This window comes from Porites lutea, chromosome 1 (genome assembly GCF_958299795.1).
Source record: "Porites lutea chromosome 1, jaPorLute2.1, whole genome shotgun sequence".
NCBI classification, from domain to species: Eukaryota; Metazoa; Cnidaria; class Anthozoa; order Scleractinia; family Poritidae; genus Porites; species Porites lutea.
Window position 1 is genome coordinate 17,616,298 of NC_133201.1, and position 7,039 is coordinate 17,623,336.

The following is a 7,039-nucleotide window of genomic DNA, read 5'->3' on the forward strand; positions in this document are numbered from 1 at the left end:
ATTTAGAACACAAGTTAGAGAAGATGAGAGATCATCTCAGCGAAGGAAGACAGGTTAGTTGCCATAGCACCTAGACCTGAATATCCCGGATGTTGTGCCTGAATCAGAGCAAGTCCAACCACATTGCGGAAGTTCATAATATTACGTACCAAATTTTATAATTCTCCAACCAGGAGTCGAACCCATGACTTTCTGGTTGGTGCCTTTTTATAGGAAATTAACGACTCACGAATTTAAGTCGCGTTAATTTTTTGAAACGTTAATTTTCCCGCCGTTAATGTGGAGCTTTGATTTCCACGATCATAAAGGGGCTGTATCAGGGCTGTCCAGTTCACTTTGTCAATATCTAGTGCCAATTATGCGTTCTTATTTGCTATGGAAGTTACAGCTGAACTTAACGTTATCGGAGAAATTACTCGTAAATGACAAAATCCCACGCATTATAGTAAACGCTAAAAACCACAAAAATGAATCTTCTTCAAGTTTGTCCATCTTCTATTGTATTTGTTTTGTTATATATCTGTCTGGATTTGTTAAAACGTGGCTAAAGAAATTTCAAGTGCATTTTAACTATTTGACATCTAAGTGGAATGGGAAGCAGTTAAAAGTCACTAGCTGAAGCTAAACAATGACAGCATTATTGCTGGCAATAGACGGTAGAGTTCTCTCACATAAGTAACAGGATTTTGCGATGAAATAAACAACATTTGAAACGTTCAGAAATTAGTCAGCCAAACGGTGAGGCCCACAGCTCAGTGTCGGCCGAAAACAGATTAAGAATCCACAATCTTTGAGCACAGAATAGCCTTTCTAAGACAAAATCACCTGAACTAAACACTCACGAAGCGTTTTTATGCTTGACACAAAGTATTCTAGTAACACGAGCTCAACCTCACATACCTGAGATTTGTCTGTCAACACTTTCAGTAAATCACACAATGAATGACTTTCGCGGCAATCACAACACTTCCCAAAACCACTCATAATATTTCCACACATAACACGGGCGAAACATCGTCAAATTACTCCGTAAAACTCTCGCTTTCTCCACATAAATCGTCGCATGGAACATTTCTCGACTCACTGACAGTCGATTTATTCAAGATCCCGGATGTAAACCAGCGGTTGAAAAGGAGACATACAGCCCCCGCCTTTTGCACAATTTTTACTGGGCTGCCTGTGCGCCCAGTCATAAAATGGGCTTTCGGTCGTCGGTGTCAAAAAGTGGTCTCCCGGGGGAGGGAAGACACGAGGGTCTGGTACCGAGAAACGATGTTCTCACAAATGGTTTCATATGAGTTTCTCTTGCACGAACCCTTGCACGGATACTTTTTGTACCTCGTCTGCGCTCCCCCTGAAAAACCCACAAAGCGTTGCGAACCTGAAGAAGGCTATTTGCGTTGTTCGAAGCGATTCGATCATGGGAGTCACTCTATAATTTTTTTATTGTTCGAGTTTAAGTCAGTTAGATGATGTTGGCGCTGGGAAACTCAGAGAAATGCTCGCGTTGCATTCAAACCGACACGCTGTTCACGGTAGGTTCACTCTAAAAGATGACTGTGAGCGTCAGGTTTGGAACGCCGTGGCCGCTTCGTGAACTCAAAGAGAGAATTATCGATCGATGTAGTACATGAGCAATTAAGAAGCACAATTTATGAGCAAGATATTTCACCAGTTGACGACACTATGGCTGAAGACTTGATTGTAAGCCTTCGTAGTCAGTGAAGCGAACAACTCAGTTGCCGATGAATGGCACTACGCACGTCTATGAGCGAGGGACGTGACAACTTTGCCATGTTAGAAGACTGGCTTTTCCTTTAAATATTTCCTTCTATTTAATGCAACACACGCCACTTTGGAGGTCTAAATTTCGGATACTGAGGATAAAGAAGACACGGACAAAAATAGGGACTCTGAGAATTTCGCGCACAATGCACAAGTTTAAAGCTTCACCGGAACATCCCATCCGGGAGCTTCACAGAGAGCGACTTGAGGAAAATAGGAGCTATTACTGACAAGGTTTGGTGACTGAGTAGAGCATACAAGTGTAGCCCACGTCGAGGTTTCAGGGGGTTTGCTTTTGTTTGTATTTGTATCTTGCTAAGCTTTTATCATTAAATTTGTACATGATCTTGTGATCATAATTCTGTGTTTTCGCCCATTCAGCAAGCACGCTATATTGATGTCAGAATTAGCGAGTTTTCAGAAACATGCCTTTGAAAGTTTTTTAGCTCTCGTGATGTTTCTTGATATTTCTTTTACCATTTTATGAAGATGTTAACTGAAGTCACCGCAAAATGGAAACTTAAAAAAGCGTATAATCCATTTATCTCGAAACATAACACACATGACTTATACGACCTTTATTTTCGTAAAGGTATTTTGAATACGAACGAACACAGTCAATGTGAGGGGCAAAAACAGCATTAATATAAATGAACCATAGGGTTTTAACTAATATAAGGGTCAATTATTGGGGCGTCGATAAAACCCGGAACATGGAACATTCCGGAACATGCCGGAACATCCCGGAACATTCCGGAACATCCCGGAACATCCCGGAACATCCCGGAACATCCCGGAACATGAAAAAATTAAAATATTTTTTATGAGAAAAAAAATTAATTAATTAAATAATAATAATGATAATGATAATAATGATAATAATAATAATAATAATAATAATAATAATAATAATAATGATACTAATTAGAAGAAGAAGAAATTTTATTAACAATGCTAACTATTAAAATCCTATTTACAATTAATTCGCTTAAAAAAAAAGAAAAAACTATTCATTCAAAAACACTATTTACAATTCCTGTCGAATTAAAAAGCACTTAATTTAGCTTAAAAAAAGTTAATGTAACGAAGAAAAATTTTTTCGAATTAAAAACATTTCATTTCAATAATAAAAAAAAACTGTCAACCTCTAAAATTCAAAAGTTTCTTTCAACTGCTAAAAACAAAAAAATAGTAATAATAATAATGAAATAAAAAGATACTAATACTACTACTAATACTAATACTAATAAATAATAAAAAGAACAATAGATAGAAAACAATTTTTGCAAAAATTTATAATAACAAAATAAATAACATAACATAACATAAAAACGAAAAACAAAGAAACAAACAAAGAAAGAAAGAAAAAGAAACTGGTATCATCTCCGAGTATGAAAAAACAATATTTCGTCGCAATGAATTTTTTGGGCGAGTGAGGGTCCATTCAAATGACAGTAATGGCTTGCTTGTAAATTCAAAATTTAAAATGGGTCGCGAGGAGGGGGTTTTCAAGCTTTCCTCACACAGCCACCTCTTGTAAATGTTTGCCATGCGGTTTAACGGTTATCCATTTATATTACGGCTTTGAGACCGTAAGAAGAGCTTAGGGGCTCGTCGCTTTGGACTTGGATAATTAAATTAAAGATTAACGTTGCAGTGGCAGTGGTAGCGCAGCGATAGTTTGTAACTGTTATCAGTTAGCCTGAATTTTAGCCGTCCTCCTGCAAACTCCTCTTGCGACTCGAGGAGACGTCTGAAATATCATGCTGACTGTAAACAGTATAGAAACTACTACGAATGTGAGTATTGTCCACTAAAATCCAAAGACAGGAGCCCCTATACTCTTCTTAAGTTCACAGAGCCGCCTAATCTGTAAGTAATTCATGTCGACCTCAAGTGAAGCAAAGCACCCCAAGTAAGCAAATGTCGGTTAATATATATAAGGAGACTATATATCGGCTTGAAATGAGCTACTTACCGACTTGGCTTGACATGAAATACTGCACCGACATTTCAGACCATTGCAGAACCGTAAATGGATAACCGCCAAATGATTAACTTATGGCAAACAATTACAAGAGGTGGCTGTGTGAGGAAAGCTTGAAAACCCCCTCCTCGCGACCCATTTTAATATATTTTGAATTTAGAAGCAAGCCTTCACTCATTACTGTCATTTGCATGAACCCTCACTCGCACAACAAATTTTAATTTGTCGCGACAAAATATTGTTTTCTCATACTCAGAGAGGATACCAGTTTCTTTTTCTTGATTATTTCATTATTTTTCGTTTTTTTTTTTGTTATTTTACGTTATTATTAATTTTTATAAAAATTATTTTATTATTTTTATTTTATTACATTTTTTTTCATGAAAATTATTTTTATTTTTTCATGTTCCGGAATGTTCCGGGATGTTCCGGAATGTTCCATGTTCTGGGTTTTATCGACGCCCCAATTATTGTGCATTGAGATGAATCGCTTGAAAAGAGAGACTTCGCTTGAAGATGTGATCAAAAATAAACAAAGGCACAATAGTGCGTCACGTTCAGTCTCTTTAATATCCGAGGAGTCACTGTGAATAGTGTTTCCATATTGTTTAGCTGGCACAAAAACTTCGGACGAGTTATAAAGCGGCATAGTTATCTTCCATGAAGAAAAGTTCGTCTTGGGTGAGACAAACAGAACTGGAGCGAATTTTTAACGCGCATCGGTATCAGGTAAAAAATATGTTATCAATCGTTTCATCTATTTACATTGTTTGAAGTGCGTGCTGGTGAACGCAACATGCGAGCGAGAAGTCTGTAAACTTTTTTAGGTCTCAAAATGCAAAGGATTTTATTTCTTTAAGTTAGAGAAAAATACCATGAGGAAAATCTTAAAACTGAATATTTTTCTTCTTGTGGAAAAAATAGTGCGTTTTCTTGTAGACTGTGGACCGCAAATTAGGATCGCACTTTTCACAAACATGCGAATTCCGAAGTTCAGAAGCCAACCGACGATTGCGTTTTTCGCTGCTGTCAATCATCTTAACGGACCTCTTAGGAAACAAAACTCTACTTCACGGGTTCAAAAGGTCATGGTTTGTGATTTGTGGATTTCGATCCGTTTTGTGTGTTTCTCTGTTTCAAGGTTCGTTGCTTTTGATCGTAATTATGATTGACGGCAGCGATAAACACTATTTGTCTCCATTTTGGTAAATATCCGTGCTGTTTAAAACAACTGATCAAGTTAAGATCTACTGCTTACTCCCTACGGGGTACTAATATTTTATCACTTCCTAAGCCGTCTACAACCACATATGGTCTAAACTCCTTTAGCTATTCATCTGTTGAGGTGGCTCCCTAGAGTATTTACCAATAATCCGAGCTATCAAGCATACTTTACAGAAGGAAATCTAGTTACTTTGTCTTTGCGATTTCGTTCACGAGATTCACCGCTAAGATTACCCATATAAGAAGGCTCCTTTATCAAGTTTCATTTTCTGGATTAAGGCCGTTGCCATGGAAACATCGCATCCTTAAACAGGCAGTAATTTTGTCATTTTTGCCCATTTTTTCTTTAATATTTCTAATTCCCCGCGGTGAAAGGTCTTTAAACTTTGCCACTTTATAGTAACGACATTGCTTAACATTTTAAAGTGGAAAAAACATGGGGTCGTTAAGACGGTTTGGCCAATATTTTGAAATTTGTAATTTTTCTTAATAGAGGAGTTTAGCTCTTACAGATTTTGATAAAAAAATGACAGTACAACGGTACTGCGACTGTTAAGAAATGAGGCGATTTTTAAAAAAATTTACCGAAGGAAACGCGAGAAATTCACAGTTAATTAACTGCGCTGACGTCACAAAAATCCGAAAAACACGCGTGGTTCGGGGTCGTGTGAGCAAAATACGCGCACGAGCCATCACGCCCGCATGCGCACAATGCACAAAGCTACTGAAAACATGTGGTTTCTTTGAAGAGTACGAAAGCCATTGTTTTGAAGCCTTTTACTTGTATTATTACGATGACATCTCGCCAGTTGAAAAAGGAGAGATAGCGGATTCAATTTTATACCTAGCACAGGATGTTTTCTTCGAAGTACTTGACTATTGTAGTTAAAATTCGAACCGTGGTGGTCACTCGTGAGGATGGCGATCGTCGGAGATGAAGACGGTGATTGTGCAAGGATCGCAATAAGCCCTTCATTTCCAAATCTGCTGTACACTGTTTGCAGATCTTCAAATGTCAGCCCACTTCCGGATACTTTTTCAACCTTGTTCTTCTGTAGGGATAATTTCGACGGCGACGTTTTTCTTTAAAAGTCTGCAGTAAAAGATGGCGCCGATCTATAAATCGTACATCATGTCCTCAGCTACACGTACAAGACCGTAGGTCTAGACGGACAACTATTGCTTTCGTCAAGGGTCAATCTGTGAGTAAAATTATTTCTCGTTGTGCAAAAACATTTTCTAGTGCATCTTGCATGTGCGTTGAAGGACGTTTGAAACAAGAAAAAATACAAGGATGTTGGTTCGTCGATGGAAAGGTTCCTTCGATTAGGATGCAAGTTAAGTGGGAAACCTTTTTTCTGATAAGTTTCTTAAACAATGTGATAGAGTCAGCAAAGCAAAAAAAAATTTACAATCCTTGTTATCTTGTCTTAAAGCCACTTCTAGAATTACTTAAATCAAATCAAATGTAAGAGAAATTAAGTGACCGAGGAGCTCCGCCAGTGAAGACAATCTTCAGTGTTTGTTCGGGAATTGGCTCGATCTTTCAGATCTTTCCACTGACCGTGAACCAAAGGCCAGAAACAGCAACATTGCTTCCTTCTGGGTTAGTGTACTTACTTCTTTGTTTTATAAGTAAAGTTTCCACTCACCATTTACTTCGACTAATAAACGTTTGTCTACTTTTGAAGCGAAAGAATTGATGTCTTTGGAAAATTTCTGCTTTGTTTTTACGTACAATTTACTCTTATGGAGATCGATAGTGACTTGTAACCGGTGTAGCATTGTCTCCTCTCATAAGTGTTTGACCTACACTAATCAAACTTTTTGCACAATGAGCTTCAACAGAAAGTTAATAAAGTTTTTTGGGTGGAATATTTCGAAACTGAGAGGCCATGTTTGTTTTAATTTTTGCGTGGACGTCGCGCGGATTTTAAAGCTCGCGCGTTATTAGTGCTCAGGCTGCGCACGGCCAATTTACTCTAGGGAGCCACCTTAAGTACTGGAATTCTCTACCTGATCACTTTAGAAAGACTGTAGATT